The 20,936-nt window shown below is 39.5% G+C and overlaps 2 non-coding genes across 2 annotated transcripts; both read left to right on the forward strand.

Annotated features, from left to right (window-relative positions):
* The first annotated feature begins 353 nt into the window (after positions 1-353).
* TRNAN-GUU (transfer RNA asparagine (anticodon GUU)) lies at positions 354-425 on the forward strand. Its single transcript has one exon. It is a non-coding gene; the product is annotated as a tRNA-Asn (tRNA).
* Positions 426-20,046: 19,621 nt separating this feature from the next.
* LOC112804739 (small nucleolar RNA R71) lies at positions 20,047-20,154 on the forward strand. Its single transcript, XR_003203355.1, has one exon. It is a non-coding gene; the product is annotated as a small nucleolar RNA R71 (small nucleolar RNA).
* Positions 20,155-20,936: the final 782 nt, after the last annotated feature.

Below are 20,936 nucleotides of genomic sequence, written 5' to 3' on the forward strand. Positions count from 1 at the left end.
CATGAAACTTTGACCAATGTATCTTGCAGCTCGGATTGTTTGTTGACCATAATTCATGAACCCAGTTACCATAAGGAACATATCGTGAATATCTATGAAATAGTTTTTTTGTTTCTTTCTCTTGTTTGCGACAAGTTACAAATCTAGAGGATCCATATTTTACAGTGAAAATAGTTGAGACGAAGTTGTTAATAATAGATTGCCGAGAGAAATAGGTAAAAGAAATTTCCACCCAAGATTTAATAATTGGTCCATTCTTAGCCTAGGCAAAGTCCATCTTGCTGTGATAGAAAGGAACAAAAACAAATAAGTTTTAGCTAATGTGAACTCTATGAGATCAAATTTCCCGTTGTTCCTCAGTAGCTCAGTGGTAGAGCGGTCGGCTGTTAACTAACTGGTCGTAGGTTCGAATCCTACTTGGGGAGGTTTGGTTCATTCCGAATTCTTGAATTCGAAATGAAAGGGTTGGGTTCGCTTTGACCGTTAAAAGTAGGTAACCCGTTCCCCCTGTCTTTTGTTTGTCTCTATTGCATTCTATCTCATCGTATCCCGTTCGGTTCTGCGATATTTGAGAATCGCCGTCAATACCTCGGTGTAGGTTCGGGATACTCCCTTGTTCCACAGTCCGGGCTATTTAAACTAACCAATTCAGAATTCTCCGATGTACTAGTATTAGCAATAGCAAGTGCATCTTTGATGCAGTCATCAATTCTCCCGAGAGGCTACAATTGCCGCGAGCAAACATATTAATGACGAGGAAGGCATTTTTGTTTTTGCTATGCTACAAATACTTTACTTGTTCTGCTATTCTGCACAAGCCTGGCTGAGGAAGAATTACGAAGGGTAAAAATATGCGGATTAAAAGCTAAAGCTTAGGACATAGTTTTTTTATTTAGAAATATCCACTATTTACGAAAATTTTGTTTCTTTTTTAAGAAAACAGTAAGGTAAGGCCATTCCATTTCGACAAAATACCCACACCCAAGTTCCATAGCTTTGGGTCCGCTAGCCCGATCATGATTTTCTTACCCCCAGAGGTAGCCGCATAAAAACATTCCTCCTAGAGTAGCTGTTAATACGAATAACAGAAACTCTGTTAGAGCCATTTCTGTACATTCGATGTATGATGAGCGGATAATTTATACGCTTTTTGGCATTGTTTTTAGGTAGTTTTTAGTAAGTTTAAGCTACTATTAGGGATGTTTTCATTAGTTTTTATGATAAATTCACATTTCTGGACTTTACTATGAGTTTGTGTGTTTTTCTGTGATTTCAGGTAAATTCTGACTGAAATTGAGGGATTTGAGCTAAACTCTGAAGAAGGCTGACAAAAGGACTGCTGATGCTGTTGGAATCTGACCTCCCTGCACTCGAAATGGATTTTCTGGAGCTACAGAACTCCAATTGGCGCGCTCTCAACGGCGTTGGAAAGTAGACACCCAGGGCTTTCCAACAATATATAATAGTCCATATTTTATTCGAAGAATGACGACGTAACTTGGCGTTAAACGTCAAGTTCATGCTGCTGTCTGAAGTTAAACGCCAGAAAAACGTCATGATCCGGAGTTGAACGCCCAAAACACGTCATAACCTGGAGTTTGACGCCAAGAAATGCCTTAGCTCGTGAATTCATCAAGCTCAGCCCAAGCATACACCAAGTGGGCCCCGGAAGTGAATTTATGCATCAATTACTTATTCATGTAAACCCTAGTAGCTAGTTTATTATAAATAGAACATTTATCTATTGTATTAGATATCTTTTGACCATTTTTAGTCTTTTTCATTCGGTCACTTGATCATAGAGAGGGCTGGCCATTCGGCCATGCCTGAACTCTTTGCTTATGTATTTTCAACGGTGGAGTTTCTGCACACCATAGATTAAGGGTGTGGAGCTCTGCTGTACCTCAAGTATTAATGAAATTCTATTATCTTTTATTCAAATCTCTCTCTTATTCTTATTCCAAGATATTCATTCGTACCCAAGAACATGATGAATGTGATGAGCCAGATTACCCTCATTATCATTCTCACTTATGAACGCGCGTGATTGACAACCACTTCCGTTCTACATGCAACAGAGCTTGAATGCGTATCTCTTAGATTCCCCAACAGAATCTTCGTGGTATAAGCTAGATAGATGGCGGCATTTATGAGGGTCCGGAAAGTCTCACCTTGTCTGTGGTATTCCGAGTAGGATCCTGGGAATCCGGAAAGTCCAACCTTGTCTGTGGTGCTCCGAGTAGGATTCTGGTAATGAATGACCGTGACGTGCTTCAAACTTTAACCTGCTGGGCGTTAGTGACAAACGCAAAAGAGGGATTCTATTCCAGTAGGAGCGGGAACCAACCGGTGATTAGCCGTACTGTGACAGAGTGCGTTAGCATAGTTTTCACTGCGAGGATGGGATGTAGCCATCAGCCATGGGTGATGCCTCCAGACTGGTTAGCTGTGCGAGTGACAGCCGCACAGGATATTTCCCCGTGAGGAATGAAAGTAGCCACAGTTGATGGTGAACCCCTATACAAAGCTTGCCATGGAAAGGAGTAAGAAGGATTGAGTAGAAGGAGTAGGAGAGCAGGCGTCCGAGAGCTCTACAACATCTCCATCCGCTTATCTGAAATTCCCACCAATGAATCTGCATAAGTGTTCTATCCCTTTTATTATTTCTTATTTTTATTATTAATTATTCGAAAACCCACAAACCATTTTTAATCTGCCTAACTGAGATTTGCAAGGTGACCATAGCTTGCTTCATACCAACAATCTCTGTGGATTCGACCCTTACTCACGTAAGGTTTATTACTTGGACGACCCAGTACACTTGCTGGTTAGTTGAACGGAGTTGTGTCCACTCATGCCAATTTCTAAAATCCAATTACAAGAAAATAGGAATCACAATTTCGTCCACCAAGTTTTTGGCGCCGTTGCCGGGGATTGTTCGAGTATGGACAACTGACGGTTCATCTTGTTGCTCAGATTAGGTAATTTTCTTTTCAAAAATCTTTTTCAAAATTTTTCTCTTTTCTTTTTCGTTTTCTCCAACTTTATTTTCGAAAAAATTAATAAAAATACAAAAAAATTAGAAAATCATAAAAATCAAAAATATTTTATGCTTCTTGTTTGAGTCTTGAGTCAAATTTTAAGTTTGGTGTCATTTGCATGCTTTTAAAAATGTTTTCTTGCATTTTTCGAAAATCTCATGCATTCATAGTGTTCTTCATGATCTTCAAGTTGTTCTTGATAAGTCCTCTTGTTTGATCTTGATGATTTCTTGTTTTGTGTCTTTTCTTGTTTTTCTTGTGCATCTTTGCATTCATATTTTCCATGCATTAAAGATTTCTAAGTTTGGTGTCTTGCATGTTTTCTTTGCATCAAAAATTTTTCAAAAATATGTTCTTGATGTTCATCATGATCTTCAAAGTGTTCTTGGTGTTCATCTTGACATTCATAGCATTCTTGCATGCATCTTGTGTCTTGATCCAAAATTTTCATGTTTTGGGTCATTTTTGTGTTTTTCATTCAAAATTTGATTTCAAAAATATCTTTTCCTTATTTCCCTCCAAAATTTTGAAATTTTGGGTTGACTTGGTCAAAAAAAAAAAAATTTAAAATTAGTTGTTTCTTACAAGTCAAGTCAAAATTTCAATTTTAAAAATCTTATCTTTTCAAAATCTTTTTCAAAAATCATATCTTTTTCATTTTTATATAATTGTCGAAAATTTCAAAAATCTTTTTCAAAATATTTTCAAAATCTTTTTCTTATCTTTTACATCTAATTTTCGAAAATTAGCTAACAATTAATGTGATTGGTTCAAAAATTTGAAGTTTGTTACTTTCTTGTTAAGAAAGGTTCAATCTTTAAGTTCTAGAATCTTATCTTGTAGTTTCTTGTTAGTTAAGTCTTTTTAAAAATTAAATCTTTTTCAAAATATCTTTTTCAAAATATATCTTTCTATCTTTTATCTTATCTTTTTCAAAAATTTTATCTTTTTCAAAATTTGATTTCAAAATATCTTATCTAACTTCTTATCTTCTTATCTTTTTCAAAATTTGATTTCAAATCTTTTTCAATCAACCAACTAACTTTTTGTTTGTTTCTTATCTTTCTCAAAACCACCTAACTACTTTTCCCTCTCTAATTTTCGAAAATTATCCCTCTCTTTTTCAAAAATTCTTTTTGTTTTAAATTTTAACTTTAATTATATTTTTTGATTTTCGAAAATTACTAACCTCTTTTTCAAAACTTATTTTCGAAAATTTCTTTCTCTTCTCTTATTCTATTTAATTAATTAATTACTAACACTTCTCTTCACCTCTCTTCATCTAAAAATCCGAATCCATCCTCCTTCTTTCTTCTACCCCTTTCTTCTTCTACTAACATAAGGGAATCTCTATACTGTGACATAGAGGATTCCTTTTTCTTTTCTTGTTTTCTTCTCTTTCTTATGAGCAGGAACAAGGATAAAGGCACTCTTGTTGAAGCTGATCCAGAACCTGAAAGGACTCTGAAGAGAAAATTAAGAGAAGCTAAATTACAACAATCAAGAAATAACCTTTCAGAAATTTTCGAACAGGAGAAGGAGATGGCAGCCGCAAATAATAATGATAATAATGCAAGGAGAATGCTTGGTGACTTCACAAAACCAACATCCAAATTTGATGGAAGAAGCATCTCCATTCCTGCCATTGGAGCCAATAACTTTGAGCTTAAGCCTCAACTAGTTGCATTAATGCAACAAAACTGCAAGTTTTATGGACTTCCATCTGAAGATCCTTATCAGTTTTTAACTGAATTCTTGCAGATCTGTGAGACTGTAAAGACGAATGGAGTTGATCCTGAAGTCTACAGACTCATGCTTTTCCCTTTTGCTGTAAGAGACAGAGCTAGAATATGGTTGGATTCACAACCTAAGGATAGCCTGAACTCCTGGGATAAGCTGGTCACTGCCTTCTTAGATAAGTTCTTCCCTCCTCAAAAGCTGAGCAAGCTGAGAGTGGATGTTCAAACCTTCAAACAAAAAGATGGTGAATCCCTCTATGAAGCTTGGGAAAGATACAAGCAGCTGACCAAGAGATGTCCATCTGACATGTTTTCAGAATGGACCATGTTAGATATATTCTATTATGGTCTCTCTGAATTTTCGAAAATGTCACTGGATCATTCTGCAGGTGGATCTATTCACCTGAAGAAAACGCCTGAAGAGGCTCAAGAACTCATTGACATGGTTGCTAACAACCAGTTCATGTATACCTCTGAGAGGAATTCTGTGAATAATGGGATACCTCAGAAGAAAGGAGTTCTTGAAATTGATGCTCTGAATGCCATATTGGCTCAGAACAAAATGTTGACTCAACAGGTCAACATAATCTCTCAAAATCTGAATGGATTGCAACATGCATCCAACATTACTAGAGAGGCAGCTTCTGAAGAAGCCTATGATCCTGAGAACCCTGCCATGGCAGAGGTTAATTATTTGGGTGAACCTTATGGAAACACTTATAACCCATCATGGAGAAATCACCCAAATTTCTCCTGGAAGGATCAACAAAAGCCTCAACAAGGCTTTAATAATGGTGGACGCAATAGGCTGAATAATAGTAAGCCATATCCATCATCTTCTCAGCAACAGACAGAGAATGCTGAACAAAATAATTCTAATTTAGCTAATATAGTCTCTGATCTGTCAAAGGCCACTTTCAGTTTCATGAATGAAACCAGATCCTCCATTAGAAATTTGGAGGCACAAGTAGGCCAGCTGAGTAAGAAAGTTATTGAAACTCCTCCCAGTACTCTCCCAAGCAATACAGAAGAGAATCCAAAAGGAGAGTGCAAAGCCATTGACTTAGTCAACATGGCCGAATGCATCAAGGAGGAGGAGGACGAAAATCCCAGTAAGGAAGACCTCCTGGGACGTCCTTCAAGCAAGAAGGAGCTTCCTATTAAGGATCCTGAGGAATCTGAGGCTCATACAGAGACCATAGAGATTCCTTTAAATCTTCTTCTGCCATTCATGAGCTCTGAAGAATATTCCTCCTCTGAAGAGGATGAAGTTGTGACTGAAGAGCAAGTTGCTCAATATTTAGGAGCTATCATGAAACTGAATGCCAAGCTGTTTGGTAATGAGACTTGGGAAAGTGAACCTCCCTTGTTCATTAGTGATTTGGATACTTGGATTCAGGAAACTCTACCTCAAAAGAGACAAGATCCTGGCAAGTTCTTAATACCTTGCACCATTGGCACCATGAGCTTTGAAAAAGCTCTATGTGATCTTGGGTCAGGAATAAACCTTATGCCACTCTCTGTAATGGAGAAGCTGGGAATCATTGAGGTACAACCTGCCTTGTTCTCATTACAATTGGCAGATAAATCCATAAGAAAAGCTTATGGAATGGTAGAGGACGTGCTAGTAAAGGTTGAAGGCCTTTACATCCCTACTGATTTCATTATCCTAGACACTAGGAAGGAAGATGATGAATGCATCATCCTAGGAAGACCTTTCCTAGCCACAGCAGGAGCTGTGATAGATGTCAACAGAGGAGAGTTAGTCCTTCAATTGAATGGGGAATACCTTGTGTTTCAAGCACATGGAAATCCCTCTGTGACAAAAGAAAGCAAGCATGAAGAGCTTCTCTCAATTCAGAGTCAAGAAGAGCCCACACAGTCAAACTCTAAGTTTAGTGTTGTGAGGCCACAACCAAACTCTAAGTTTGGTGTTCAAACTCCATATCCAAACTCTAAGTTTGGTGTGGAGACAACATTGACTTGATCACTCTGTGGCTCCATGAGAGCCACTGTCAAGCTATTGACATTAAAGAAGCGCTTGTTGGGAGGCAACCCAATTTTATTTATCTAATTTTATTTTATTTTGTTTTGGTGTTATTTTTGTGTTGAATTAGGTACATGATCATGAGGAGTCACGAAAAAATCAAAGAAATTAAAAATAGAGTCAAAAACAGAAGAAAAAAAATTTTCACCCTGGAGGACGCACGGGCCGGCGTTCAACGCCCAGAAGATGCATCTTGCTGGCGTTCAACGCCAGAACAGAGCATCTTTCTGGCGCTGAACGCCCAAAACAAGCTACATCCTGGCGTTTAACGCCAGGATGCGCACACAGAGGACAATCTGGCGCTGAACGCCAGAAACAAGCTTGAAACTGGCGTTCAACGCCAGAAACAAGCATCACATGGGCGTTTAACGCCCAGAACATGCACCAATGGGCGTTTGAACGCCAGAATGGTGCATGAAGGCAATTTACACGCCTATAGGGTGAAGGAATGGTATTTCTTTTCACCACAGGATCTGTGGACCCCACAGGATCCCCACCTACCCTATTCTCACCTTCCCTCTTAATCCTATTTTTGTGATTTGAATATCCATGTCACAATTCCCAATACCCTTCACCAATCACCTCAATTCCCCTTCCCAATTACCCCATGCACCATTCACATCAACCTCCTCTTCCCCATAAACCCCACCTACCCCCACTACATTCAAATTCAATTTCCCACCCTTTCCCACCCAAAATGGCCGAAACCTACCCTTCCCCCCTCCCTATAAATACCTCTCCTTTCTTCTTCATTTTCACACAACACAAACCCCTTCTTCTCTCCTATAGCCGAACCCCTCTTCTCCCTCTCTTCCCATATTCTCTTCTTCTTCTTCTACTCTTCTTTTCTTTTTTGCTCGAGGACGAGCAAATTTTAAGTTTGGTGTGGTAAAAAGCCTAAGCTTTTTATTTTTCATTCACCATCAATGGCACCCAAGACCGGATTTTCCTCAAGAAAAGGAAAAGGGAAGGCAAAAGCTTCCACTTCCGAGTCATGGGAGAAGGAGAGATTCATCTCCAAGAGCCACCAAGACCACTTCTATGATGTTGTGGCAAAGAAGAAGGTGATCCCCGAGGTCCCCTTCAAGCTCAAAAAGAATGAGTATCCGGAAATCCGACATGAAATTCAAAGAAGAGGGTGGGAAGTCATAACCAACCCCATGCAACAAGTCGGAATATTGATGGTTCAAGAGTTCTATGCTAATGCATGGATCACAAGGAACCATGATCAAAGTATGAACCCGAATCCAAAGAACTATCTTACAATGGTTCGGGGGAAATACTTAGATTTCAGTCCGGAAAATGTGAGGTTGGCGTTTCATCTACCCATGATGCAAGGTGATGAACGCCCCTACACAAGAAGGGTCAACTTCAATCAAAGGTTGGACCAAGTCCTAATGGACATTTGTGTGGAAGGCGCACAATGGAGAGTAGACTCCAAAGGCAAACCGGTCCAACTAAGAAGACTGGACCTCAAGCCTGTAGCTAGAGGATGGTTGGAGTTCATCCAAAGATCCATCATCCCTACAAGCAACCGATCTGAAGTTACTGTGGATCGGGCCATCATGATTCATAGCATCATGATTGGAGAAGAAGTGGAAGTTCATGAAGTCATCTCCAATGAACTCTACAAAATAGCTGACAAGCCTTCATACTTGGCACGGCTAGCCTTCCCCCACCTCATATGCCATCTATGTTATTCAGCCGGAGTTATCATAGATGGAGATGTCTCCATTGAAGAAGACAAGCCCATCACCAAGAAAAGGATGGAGCAAACAAGGGAAGTTCCTCACGGCCCCCAAGGAGAACATGAGGAAGTTCATCATCAACAAATGCCTCATGGAATGCACTTTCCTCCCAACAACTATTGGGAGCAACTCAGTACCTCCTTAGAAGACTTGAGCCATAATGTTGAACAACTAAGGGTGGAACACCATGAACACGCCCTCACTCTCCAAGAAATAAGAGAAGATCAAAGAGCTATGAGGGAGGAGCAACAAAGGCAAGGAAGGGACATAGAAGAATTGAAGAACATCATTGGTCCTTCAAGAAGAAGACGCCACTAAAGGTGGATTCATTCCTTGTTCTTTATTTTCTTTCTGTTTTCGGTTTTTAAGTATTATATTTATCTATGTTTTTGTGTCTCTACTTCATGATCATTAGTATGTAAACCATGCCTTAAAGCTATAAATAAAATCCATTAGTCCTTCACCTCTCTTAAAAGAAAAATGTTTTAATTCAAAAGAACAAGAAATACATAATTTTCGAATTTATTAGTGAATTTAATTTAATTATATTGATGTGGTGGCAATAATTTTTGTTTTCTGAATGAATGAATGAACAGTGCATATTTTTGATCTTGTTGTTTATGAGTGTTAAAATTGTTGGTTCTTGAAAGAATGATGAACAAAGAGAAAGGTTATTGATGATCTGAAAAACCTCATGAAATTGATTCTTGAAGCAAGAAAAAGCAGTGAAAAAAAAAAAAAGTGGCGAAAATTTTAGCAAAGATCCAAGGCTTTGAGCATTAATGGATAGGAGGGCCCAAGAAAATTAAAAATCCAGGCCTAAGCGGCTAAAATCAAGCTGTCCCTAACCATGTGCTTGTGTCATGAAGGTCCAAGTGAAAAGCTTGAGACTGAATGGTTAAAGTCGTGATCCAAAGCTAAAGAGTGTGCTTAAGAGCTCTGGACACCACTAACTGGGGACTTTAGCAAAGCTGAGTCACAATCTGAAAAGGTTCACCCAGTTATGTGTCTGTGGCATTTGTGTATCCGGTGGTAATACTGGAAGACAAAGTGCTTAGGGCCACAGCCAAGACTCATAAAGTAGCTGTGTTCAAGAATCAACATGCTTAACTAGGAAAGTCAATAACACTATCTGAAATTCTAAGTTCCTAGAGAAGCCAATCACTCTAAACTTCAAAGGAAAAAGTGAGATGCCAAAACTGTTCAGAAGCAAAAAGCTACAAGCCCCGCTCATCTAATTAAATTAATATTCATTGATATTTTGGACTTTATAGTATATTCTCTTCTTTTTATCCTATTTGATTTTCAGTTGCTTGGGGACAAGCAACAATTTAAGTTTGGTGTTGTGATGAGCGGATAATTTATACGCTTTTTGGCATTGTTTTTAGGTAGTTTTTAGTAAGTTTAAGCTACTATTAGGGATGTTTTCATTAGTTTTTATGATAAATTCACATTTCTGGACTTTACTATGAGTTTGTGTGTTTTTCTGTGATTTCAGGTAAATTCTGACTGAAATTGAGGGATTTGAGATAAACTCTGAAGAAGGCTGACAAAAGGACTGCTGATGCTATTGGAATCTGACCTCCCTGCACTCGAAATGGATTTTCTGGAGCTACAGAACTCCAATTGGCGCGCTCTCAACGGCGTTGGAAAGTAGACACCCAGGGCTTTCCAACAATATATAATAGTCCATACTTTATTCGAAGAATGACGACGTAACTTGGCGTTAAACGCCAAGTTCATGCTGCTGTCTGAAGTTAAACGCCAGAAAAACGTCATGATCCGGAGTTGAACGCCCAAAACACGTCATAACCTGGAGTTTGACGCCAAGAAATGCCTTAGCTCGTGAATTCATCAAGCTCAGCCCAAGCATACACCAAGTGGGCCCCGGAAGTGAATTTATGCATCAATTACTTATTCATGTAAACCCTAGTAGCTAGTTTATTATAAATAGAACATTTATCTATTGTATTAGATATCTTTTGACCATTTTTAGTCTTTTTCATTCGGTCACTTGATCATAGAGAGGGCTGGCCATTCGGCCATGCCTGAACTCTTTGCTTATGTATTTTCAACGGTGGAGTTTCTGCACACCATAGATTAAGGGTGTGGAGCTCTGCTGTACCTCAAGTATTAATGAAATTCTATTATCTTTTATTCAAATCTCTCTCTTATTCTTATTCCAAGATATTCATTCGTACCCAAGAACATGATGAATGTGATGAGCCAGATTACCCTCATTATCGTTCTCACTTATGAACGCGCGTGATTGACAACCACTTCCGTTCTACATGCAACAGAGCTTGAATGCGTATCTCTTAGATTCCCCAACAGAATCTTCGTGGTATAAGCTAGATAGATGGCGGCATTTATGAGGGTCCGGAAAGTCTCACCTTGTCTGTGGTATTCCGAGTAGGATCCTGGGAATCCGGAAAGTCCAACCTTGTCTGTGGTGTTCCGAGTAGGATTCTGGTAATGAATGACCGTGACGTGCTTCAAACTTTAACCTGCTGGGCGTTAGTGACAAACGCAAAAGAGGGATTCTATTCCAGTAGGAGCGGGAACCAACCGGTGATTAGCCATACTGTGACAGAGTGCGTTAGCATAGTTTTCACTGCGAGGATGGGATGTAGCCATCAGCCATGGGTGATGCCTCCAGACTGGTTAGCTGTGCGAGTGACAGCCGCACAGGATATTTCCCCGTGAGGAATGAAAGTAGCCACAGTTGATGGTGAACCCCTATACAAAGCTTGCCATGGAAAGGAGTAAGAAGGATTGAGTAGAAGGAGTAGGAGAGCAGGCATCCGAGAGCTCTACAGCATCTCCATCCGCTTATCTGAAATTCCCACCAATGAATCTGCATAAGTGTTCTATCCCTTTTATTATTTCTTCTTTTTATTATTAATTATTCGAAAACCCACAAACCATTTTTAATCTGCCTAACTGAGATTTGCAAGGTGACCATAGCTTGCTTCATACCAACAATCTCTGTGGATTCGACCCTTACTCACGTAAGGTTTATTACTTGGACGACCCAGTACACTTGCTGGTTAGTTGAACGGAGTTGTGTCCACTCGTGCCAATTTCTAAAATCCAATTACAAGAAAATAGGAATCACAATTTCGTCCACCAATGTACTCTACGGATAGAGGAATACATAGACATGTGGATTGGTGGATTTCTCATAGTTGGTGCTGCTGCGCACGCAGCCATTTTTATGGTAAGAGACTATGATCCAACTACAACTAACAAAAATAGAATTTCCAATTTTAGATCCCCAAAATCTCTCTATCTAATATCTCTTTTTTATATTGTATTCTATTAGAATAGTTCTAATCTATATATATATAATCATTGATATATATTATATATATAAGAAAATTTCGAAATATTTGAAATAGAATTTCTATATTCATTCAATAATTTGAAATAATTAAACAGTAGTTTAAAGGCTGAATTTGACCTCCTGGGGATTGTGGTTAAAACAAAGAAAAGAAATAGGAGGTCAATAAACATCACTAAACAAACGAGATGTTAATTAATCAAAGGTCCAATTGATCACCACATCGGTATTGTAAATATGCAGTTAGGAATAAAAAATAGAAAGTACTAAATAAGCCAGTTTCCTAGACATAAAAATTAGAAGAATTTTGAAAACATTTTTTTTTATTTTTTCAAATAGTATTGAGAAGTAATCTGTATGGGACTCGAGACGCATCTATTTGTATTAACGGTCCCGGATATGTAACCGCTCAAGACATCATTTTACCACCTTCTGTGGAAATTGATCCCAAGTTTGTCTATGAAGAGCAGATCTAATTATATTAGTGTCTATAATGGATTTCTTTTGTATAATACTAATCGATAGGGCCCTACCCTAAGATAATAATATATATATATATTTCTATTTCTTGTTAAATATACTCACAAATTGAGTATCCAATATATCGCATTTATTAGTATTCTAGATTTAGAATACTATACATAATAGAGATATTGTTGTTGTTCTTTTTTCGAAAAAAAAAACTAAGAGTCTAATTTCAGTAGAAAATAGAATTCTGAATTGTAATAAACTATTGTTATCATTCATTGGTGTAAACCTTTAGGAGTGATTATTCATCAAGTTGCTCCCTGATCTAAAAAAATATACTTGATTTGTGCCTATTGTCCGTATCTAAAAGATCTTGTTCTTTTGAACATAAAGAAAGATTCAAAAGTAGTTGTTGGTGGAGTTGAAGTCACCAAATTCTGAGGAGTCGGTATCAATTTAAGTCTAATTGCTCCACATATATATATAATTTGGAATTGTATTTGCGAGGCTCCATTGTAGAATTCCAGACCTAATCATCAATCGAGAAGCGATGGGAACGACGAAAACCGTGAATACCTAATTCATGAGGCTGATCTTGAGCCGCCATCCACGCGCGAATACCTTCGTTTAAAAGAATATTTTTGGTGTAGAAAGTCTCAAATTCAGGATCTTCTGCTGCACGTATTTCTTGAGAAACGAAGTCATAGGCACGTAGGTTCAAGGTCAGGCCGACTACTCCAAGAGCACTCATCCATAAACCAGTTACAGGTACAAATAACATAAAGAAATGTAACCAACGTTTATTGGAAAAAGCAACCCCAAACAAAAAACAATCGGACTCTAGGAAAAGATAAAAAATAAAATCTCTCCTAGAATCCTAGAATCTCGTTTTCCCTATTTTGATTTCTACTGTGCTTAATATTCTCCAACTATTTTTCTTATATTACAACAATAAAGAACTAATAATTGTTTTCTATTGTAGGATATTAAAATCTGAAAACAGTGACATAATCATATTGCTCTAATTTATTGGGTTGAAAAAAGGCAAAGTAAAATAGTCTTCTTCACTATATATACTATGACTGACTAGTACTGCAGTACAAGGAATTCTCTAAATACGGTAGAAAAAGACTCGAAAGAATCAAATGTTCGGTCCTTTTTCTTAAATTTTTGAAAAGAGGAATAAGTTTAGCTACAAGAAAGATTCCCGCCGCTACCATAGTAAAATAGTCTTCTTCACTATATATACTATGACTGACTAGTACTGCAGTACAAGGAATTCTCTAAATACGGTAGAAAAAGACTCGAAAGAATCAAAGGTTCGGCCTGAATTCCAAGTATAGCTGGTGCGTGAAATTGTGAACAATACTTTTCACAACTCTCATAATCCCTGGTCATGAACTCCAAAAACTTGGTAGCTCAATACCATGGCATTACACAACTTCGCACAACTAACCAGCAAGTGCACTGGGTCGTCCAAGTAATAAACCTTACGCGAGTAAGGGTCGATCCCACGGAGATTGTTAGTATTGAAGCAAGCTATGGTCATCTTGTAAATCTTAGTCAGGCAAACTCAAATGGTAATGGTGATGAACGAAAATAACACAAAGGTAAAGATAGAGATACTTATGTAATTCATTGGTAGGAACTTCAGATAAGCGCATGAAGATGCCTTCCCTTCCGTCTCTCTGCTTTCCTACTGTCTTCATCCAATCCTTCTTATTCCTTTCCATGGCAAGCTTAAGCAAGGGTTTCACCGTTGTCAGTGGCTATCTCCCATCCTCTCAGGGAAAGCGATTGCATATGCTCTGTCACAGCATAACGGAATTCATCTGTCAGTTCTCAATCAGGCCAGAATAGAATCCAGTGATTCTTTTGCGTCTGTCACTAACACCCCGCCTTCAGGAGTTTGAAGCACGTCACAGTCATTCAGTCATTGAATCCTACTCAGAATACCACAGACAAGGTTAGACCTTCCGGATTCTCTTGAATGCTGCCATCAGTTCTCGCCTATACCACGAAGACTCTGATCTCACGGAATGGTTGGCTCGTTTGTCAGACGAGCACTCAGTTGTCAGGCGATCAACCATGCATCGTGCAATCAGGAATCCAAGAGATATTCACTAGAGCCTTGATCGCTTGTAGAACAAGAGTGGTTGTCAGTCACCTTGTTCATGGGTGAGAATGATGATGAGTGTCACGGATCATCACATTCATCAAGTTGAAGAACAAGTGATATCTTAGAACAAGAACAAGCGGAATTGAATGGAAGAACAATAGTAATTGCATTAATACTCGAGGTACAGCAGAGCTCCACACCTTAATCTATGGTGTGTAGAAACTCCACCGTTGAAAATACATAAGTATAGGGTCTAGGCATGGCCGAATGGCCAGCCTCCCAATGATCTAAGATAGCATACAAAATGAAGATAGCTACCCCGATTCTCAATACAATAGTAAAAGGTCCTACTTATAGAAAACTAGTAGCCTAAGGTTTACAGAAATGAGTAAATGACATAAAAATCCACTTCCGGGCCCACTTGGTGTGTGCTTGGGCTGAGCAATGAAGCATTTTCGTGTAGAGACTCTTCTTGGAGTTAAACGCCAGCTTTAGTGCCAGTTTGGGCGTTTAACTCCCATTTGGGTGCCAGTTCCAGCGTTTAACGCTGTGATTCCTGAGGGTGACTTTGAACGCCGGTTTGGGCCATCAAATCTTGGGCAAAGTATGGACTATCATATATTGCTGGAAAGCCCAGGATGTCTACTTTCCAACGCCGTTAAGAGCGCGCCAATTGGGCTTCTGTAGCTCCAGAAAATCCACTTCGAGTGCAGGGAGGTCAGAATCCAACAGCATCTGCAGTCCTTTTTGGTCTCAGAATCAGATTTTTGCTCAGGTCCCTCAATTTCAGCCAGAAAATACCTGAAATCACAGAAAAACACACAAACTCATAGTAAAGTCCAGAAAAGTGAATTTTAACTAAAAACTAATAAAAATATACTAAAAACTAACTATATCATACCAAAAACATACTAAAAACAATGCCAAAAAGCATACAAATTATCCGCTCATCACAACACCAAACTTAAATTGTTGCTTGTCCCCAAGCAACTGAAAATCAAATAAGATAAAAAGAAGAGAATATGCAATGAATTTCAAAAACATCTATGAAGATCAGTATTAATTAGATGAGCGGGGCTTTTAGCTTTTTGCCTCTGAACAGTTTTGGCATCTCACTCTATCCTTTGAAATTCAGAATGGTTGGCTTCTTTAGGAACTTAGAATCCAGAGAGTGTTAATGATTCTCCTAGTAAAGTATGATGATTCTTGAACAAAGCTACTTATTGAGTCTTGGCTGTGGCCCAAAGCACTCTGTCTTCTAGTATTACCACCGGATACATACATGCCACAGACACATAATTGGGTGAACCTTTTCAGATTGTGACTCAGCTTTGCTAAAGTCCCCAATTAGAGGTGTCCAGGGTTCTTAAGCACACTCTTATTTGCCTTGGATCACAACTCTTATTTCTCTATATTTTTTTCGTTTTCTTTTTCTCTTTTTTTTTCGAAATTTTTTTTTTGAATAGAAATGCTTTTTCTTGCTTCAAGAATTATTTTTATGATTTTTCAGATCCTCAGTAACATGTCTCCTTTTTCATCATTCTTTCAAGAGCCAACATTCATGAACCACAAATTCAAGATACATATGCACTGTTTAAGCATACATTCAGAGAACAAAAATATTGCCACCACATCAAAATAATTAAACTGCTATAAAATTCAAAATTCATGCAATTCTTTCTTTTAACAATTAAGCACATTTTTATTTAAGAAAGGTGATGGATTCATAGGACATTCATAACTTTAAGGCATAGACACTAAGACACTAATGATCACAAGACACAAGCATGGACAAACATAAGCATAAAATTCGAAAAACAGAAGAATAAAGAACAAGGAAATCAAAGAACGGGTCCACCTTAGTGATGGCGGCTCTTTCTTCCTCTTGAAGATCCTATGGAGTGCTTGAGCTCCTCAATGTCTCTTCATTGTCTTTGTTGCTCCTCCCTCATGATTCTTTGGTCTTCTCTAATTTCATGAAGGATGATGGAGTGTTCTTGATGCTCCACCCTTAGTTGTCCCATGTTGGAACTCAACTCTCCTAGGGAGGTGTTTAATTGCTCCCAATAGTCTTGTGGAGGAAAGTGCATCCCTTGAGGAATCTCAGGGATCTCATGATGAGTGGGATCTCTTGTGTGCTCCATCCTCTTCTTAGTGATGGGCTTGTCCTCCTCAATGGGGGTGTCTCCCTCTATGTCAACTCCAACTGAATAACAGAGGTGACAAATGAGATGAGGGAAGGCTAACCTTGCCAAGGTAGAGGACTTGTCCGCCACCTTATAGAGTTCTTGGGCTATAACCTCATGAACATCTATTTCTTCTCCAATCATGATGCTATGGATCATGATAGCCCGGTCTATGGTAACTTCGGACCGGTTGCTAGTTGGAATGATTGAGCGTTGTATAAACTCTAACCATCCTCTAGCCACGGGTTTGAGGTCATGCCTTCTCAATTGAACCGGCTTTCCTCTTGAATCTCTCTTCCATTGGGCGCCCTCTTCACATATGACCGTGAGGACTTGGTCCAACCTTTGATCAAAGTTGACCCTTCTAGTGTAAGGATGTTCATCTCCTTGCATCATAGGCAAGTTGAACGCCACCCTCACACTTTTCGGACTAAAATCCAAGTATTTCCCCCGAACCATAGTAAGATAATTCTTTGGATTCGGGTTCACACTTTGGTCATGGTTCTTGGTGATCCATGCATTGGCATAGAACTCTTGAACCATTAAGATTCTGACTTGTTGAATGGGATTGGTAAGAACTTCCCAACCTCTTCTTCAGATCTCATGTCGGATCTCCGGATATTCACCCTTTTTGAGTGAAAAAGGGACCTCGGGGATCACCTTCTTCAAGGCCACAACTTCATAGAAATGGTCTTGATGCACCCTTGAGATGAATCTTTCCATCTCCCATGACTCGGAGGTGGAAGCTTTTGCCTTCCCTTTCCTCTTTCTAGAGGTTTCTCCGGCCTTGGATGCCATAAATGGTTATGGAAAAACAAAAAGCAATGCTTTTACCACACCAAACTTAAAATGTTTGCTCGTCCTCGAGCAAAAGAAGAGAGAAGAGAGTAGAAGAAGAAGAAATGAGGAGAAAGGGAATGGCTTTGTATTCAGCCAAAGGGGAGAGAGATGGTGTTGAAGGTGTGTGAAAATGAGGAGTGAATGAGGGTTTATATAGGAGAGGGGGAGAGGGATGTTCGGCCATTTGAGGGTGGGTTTGGGTAGGAAAGTGGTTTGAATTTGAATGGTGAGGTAGGTGGGGTTTTATGAAGGATGGATGTGAGTGGTGAAGAGAAAGATGGGATTTGATAGGTGAGGGGTTTTTGGGGAAGAGGTGTTGAGGTGATTGGTGAAGAAGAGAGATAGTGGTAGGGTAGGTGGGGATCCTGTGGGGTCCACATATCCTTAGGTGTCAAGGAAAAGTCATCCCTGCACCAAATGGCATTCAAAAACACGTTTTGTGCCATTTCTGGCGTTAAACGCCGGGCTGGTGCCCATTTCTGGCGTTTAACGCCAGCATCTTGCCCTTCTCTGGCGTTTAACGTCAGTCTGGTGCCCCTTTCTGGCGTTAAACGCCCAGAATGGTGCCAGACTGGGCGTTAAACGCCCAACAGCTAACCTCACTGGCGTTTAAACGCCAGTGGGTGCGTCCTCCAGGGTGTGCTGTTTTTCTTCCTGTTTTTCATTCTGTTTTTGCTTTTTTCATGGATTTTGTGACTTCTTATGATCATTAACCTACAAAAGACATAAAATAACAAAAGAAAATAGTTAATTATAAAACATTGGGTTGCCTCCCAACAAGCGCTTCTTTATTGTCATTAGCTTGACAGAGGACTCTCATGGAGCCTCACAGATATGCAGAGCCATGTTGGGACCTCCCAACACCAAACTTAGAGTTTGAATGTGGGGGTTCAACACCAAACTTAGAGTTTGGTTATGGCCTCCCAACACCAAACTTAGAGTTTGACTGTGGGGGCTCTGTTTGGCTCTGTTTTGAGAGAAGCTCTTCATGCTTCCTCTCCATGATGACAGAGGGATATCCTTGGGTCTTAAACACCAAGGATTCTTCATTCACTTGAATGATCAACTCTCCTCTATCAACATCAATCACAGCCCTTGCTGTGGCTAGGAAGGGTCTGCCAAGGATGATGGATTCATCCATGCACTTCCCAGTCTCTAGGACTATGAAATCAGTAGGGATGTAATGGTCTTCAACCTTAACCAGAACATCCTCTACAAGTCCATAGGCTTGTTTTCTTGAATTGTCTGCCATCTCTAGTGAGATTTTTGCAGCTTGCACCTCAAAGATCCCTAATTTCTCCATTACAGAGAGGGGCATGAGGTTTACACTTGACCCTAAGTCACACAAGGCCTTCTTGAAGGTCATGGTGCCTATGGTACAAGGTATAGAAAACTTCCCAGGATCCTGCCTCTTTTGAGGCAGTTTCTGCCTAGACAAGTCTTCCAGTTCCTTGGTGAGCAAAAGAGATTCATCCTCCCAAGTCTCATTTCTAAATAACTTGTCATTTAGCTTCATGATTGCTCCAAGGTATTTAGCAACTTGCTCCTCAGTGACATACTTATCCTCTTCAGAGGAAGAATACTCATCAGAGCTCAAGAATGGCATAAGTAAGTCCAATGGAATCTCTATGGTCTCAGTTTGAGCCTCAGATTCCCATGTTTCCTCATTGGGGAATTCATTGGAGGCCAGTGGACGTCCAGTGAGGTCTTCCTCAGTGGCGTTCACTGCCTCTTCTTCCTCCCAGAATTCGGCCATGTTGATGGCCTTGCACTCTCCTTTTGGATTTTCTTCAGTATTGCTTGGGAGAGTACTAGGAGGGAGTTCAGTAATTTTCTTGCTCAGCTGACCCACTTGTCCCTCCAAATTCCTAATGGAAGACCTAGTTTCAGTCATGAAACTTTGAGTGGTTTTGATTAGATCAGAGACCATGGTTGCTAAGTCAGAGGTATTCTGCTTAGAGCTCTCTGTATGTTGCTGAGAAGATGATGGAAAAGGTTTGCTATTGCTAAACCTGTTTCTTCCACCATTATTGTTGTTGAAACCTTGTTGAGGTCTCTGTTGATCCTTCCATGAAAGATTTGGATGATTCCTCCATGAAGGATTGTAGGTGTTTCCATAGGGTTCTCCCATGTAATTCACCTCTTCCATTGAAGGGTTCTCAGGATCATAGGCTTCTTCCTCAGATGAAGCTTCCTTAGTACTGCTTGGTGCATTTTGCATTCCAGACAGACTTTGAGAAATCATATTGACTTGTTGAGTCAATATTTTGTTCTGAGCCAATATGGCATTCAGAGTGTCAATCTCAAGAACTCCTTTCTTCTGACTAGTCCCATTGTTCACAGGATTTCTTTCAGAAGTGTACATGAATTGGTTATTTGCAACCATTTCAATCAGTTCTTGAGCTTCAGTAGGCGTCTTCTTCAGATGAAGAGATCCTCCAGAAGAGCTATCCAAAGACATTTTGGATAGTTCAGAGAGACCATCATAGAAAATACCTATGATGCTCCATTCAGAAAGCATATCAGAAGGACACTTTCTGATTAATTGTTTGTATCTTTCCCAAGCTTCATAGAGGGATTCTCCTTCCTTCTGTTTGAAGGTTTGGACTTCCACTCTAAGCTTACTCAATTTTTGAGGTGGAAAGAACTTTGCCAAGAAGGCATTGACTAGCTTTTCCCAAGAGTCCAGGCTTTCTTTAGGTTGAGAGTCCAACCATGTTCTAGCTCTGTCTCTTACAGCAAAAGGGAATAGCATGAGTCTGTAGACCTCAGGGTCAACCCCATTAGTCTTGACAGTGTCACAGATTTGCAAGAACTCAGCTAAAAACTGATGAGGATCTTCCAATGGAAGTCCATGGAACTTGCAATTCTGTTGCATTAGAGAAACTAATTGAGGCTTAAGCTCAAAGTTGTTTGCTCCAATGGCAGGGATAGAGATGCTTCTCCCATAGAAGTCGGGAGTAGGTGCAGTAAAGTCACCCAGCACCTTCCTTGCATTGTTGGCATTGTTGTTGCTTTCGGCTGCCATGAGTTCTTCTCCTTTGAAGAATTCGGTCAGGTGCCCTAAAGAGAGTTGTGCCTTGGCTTCTCTGAGCTTTCTCTTCAAGGTCCTTTCAGGTTCAGGATCAGCCTCAACAAGAATGCCTTTGTCTTTGCTCCTGCTCATAAGAAAGAGAAGAGAACAAGAAAATGTGGAATCCTCTATGTCACAGTATAGAGATTCCTTTAGGTGTCAGAGGAAAAGAAGAGTAGAAGACAGAAGTAGAAAATTCGAACTTAACAAAGGAGATGAAGTTCGAATTTTGCATTAAGGGATAGTGTTAGTCCATAAATAGAAGGATGTGAGAAGGAGGGAAGTAATTTTCGAAAATTTAAGTGAGAAATTTTGAAAAATATTTTGAAAAA

This window comes from Arachis hypogaea, chromosome 5 (genome assembly GCF_003086295.3).
Source record: "Arachis hypogaea cultivar Tifrunner chromosome 5, arahy.Tifrunner.gnm2.J5K5, whole genome shotgun sequence".
In the NCBI taxonomy this organism is placed as follows: Eukaryota; Viridiplantae; Streptophyta; class Magnoliopsida; order Fabales; family Fabaceae; genus Arachis; species Arachis hypogaea.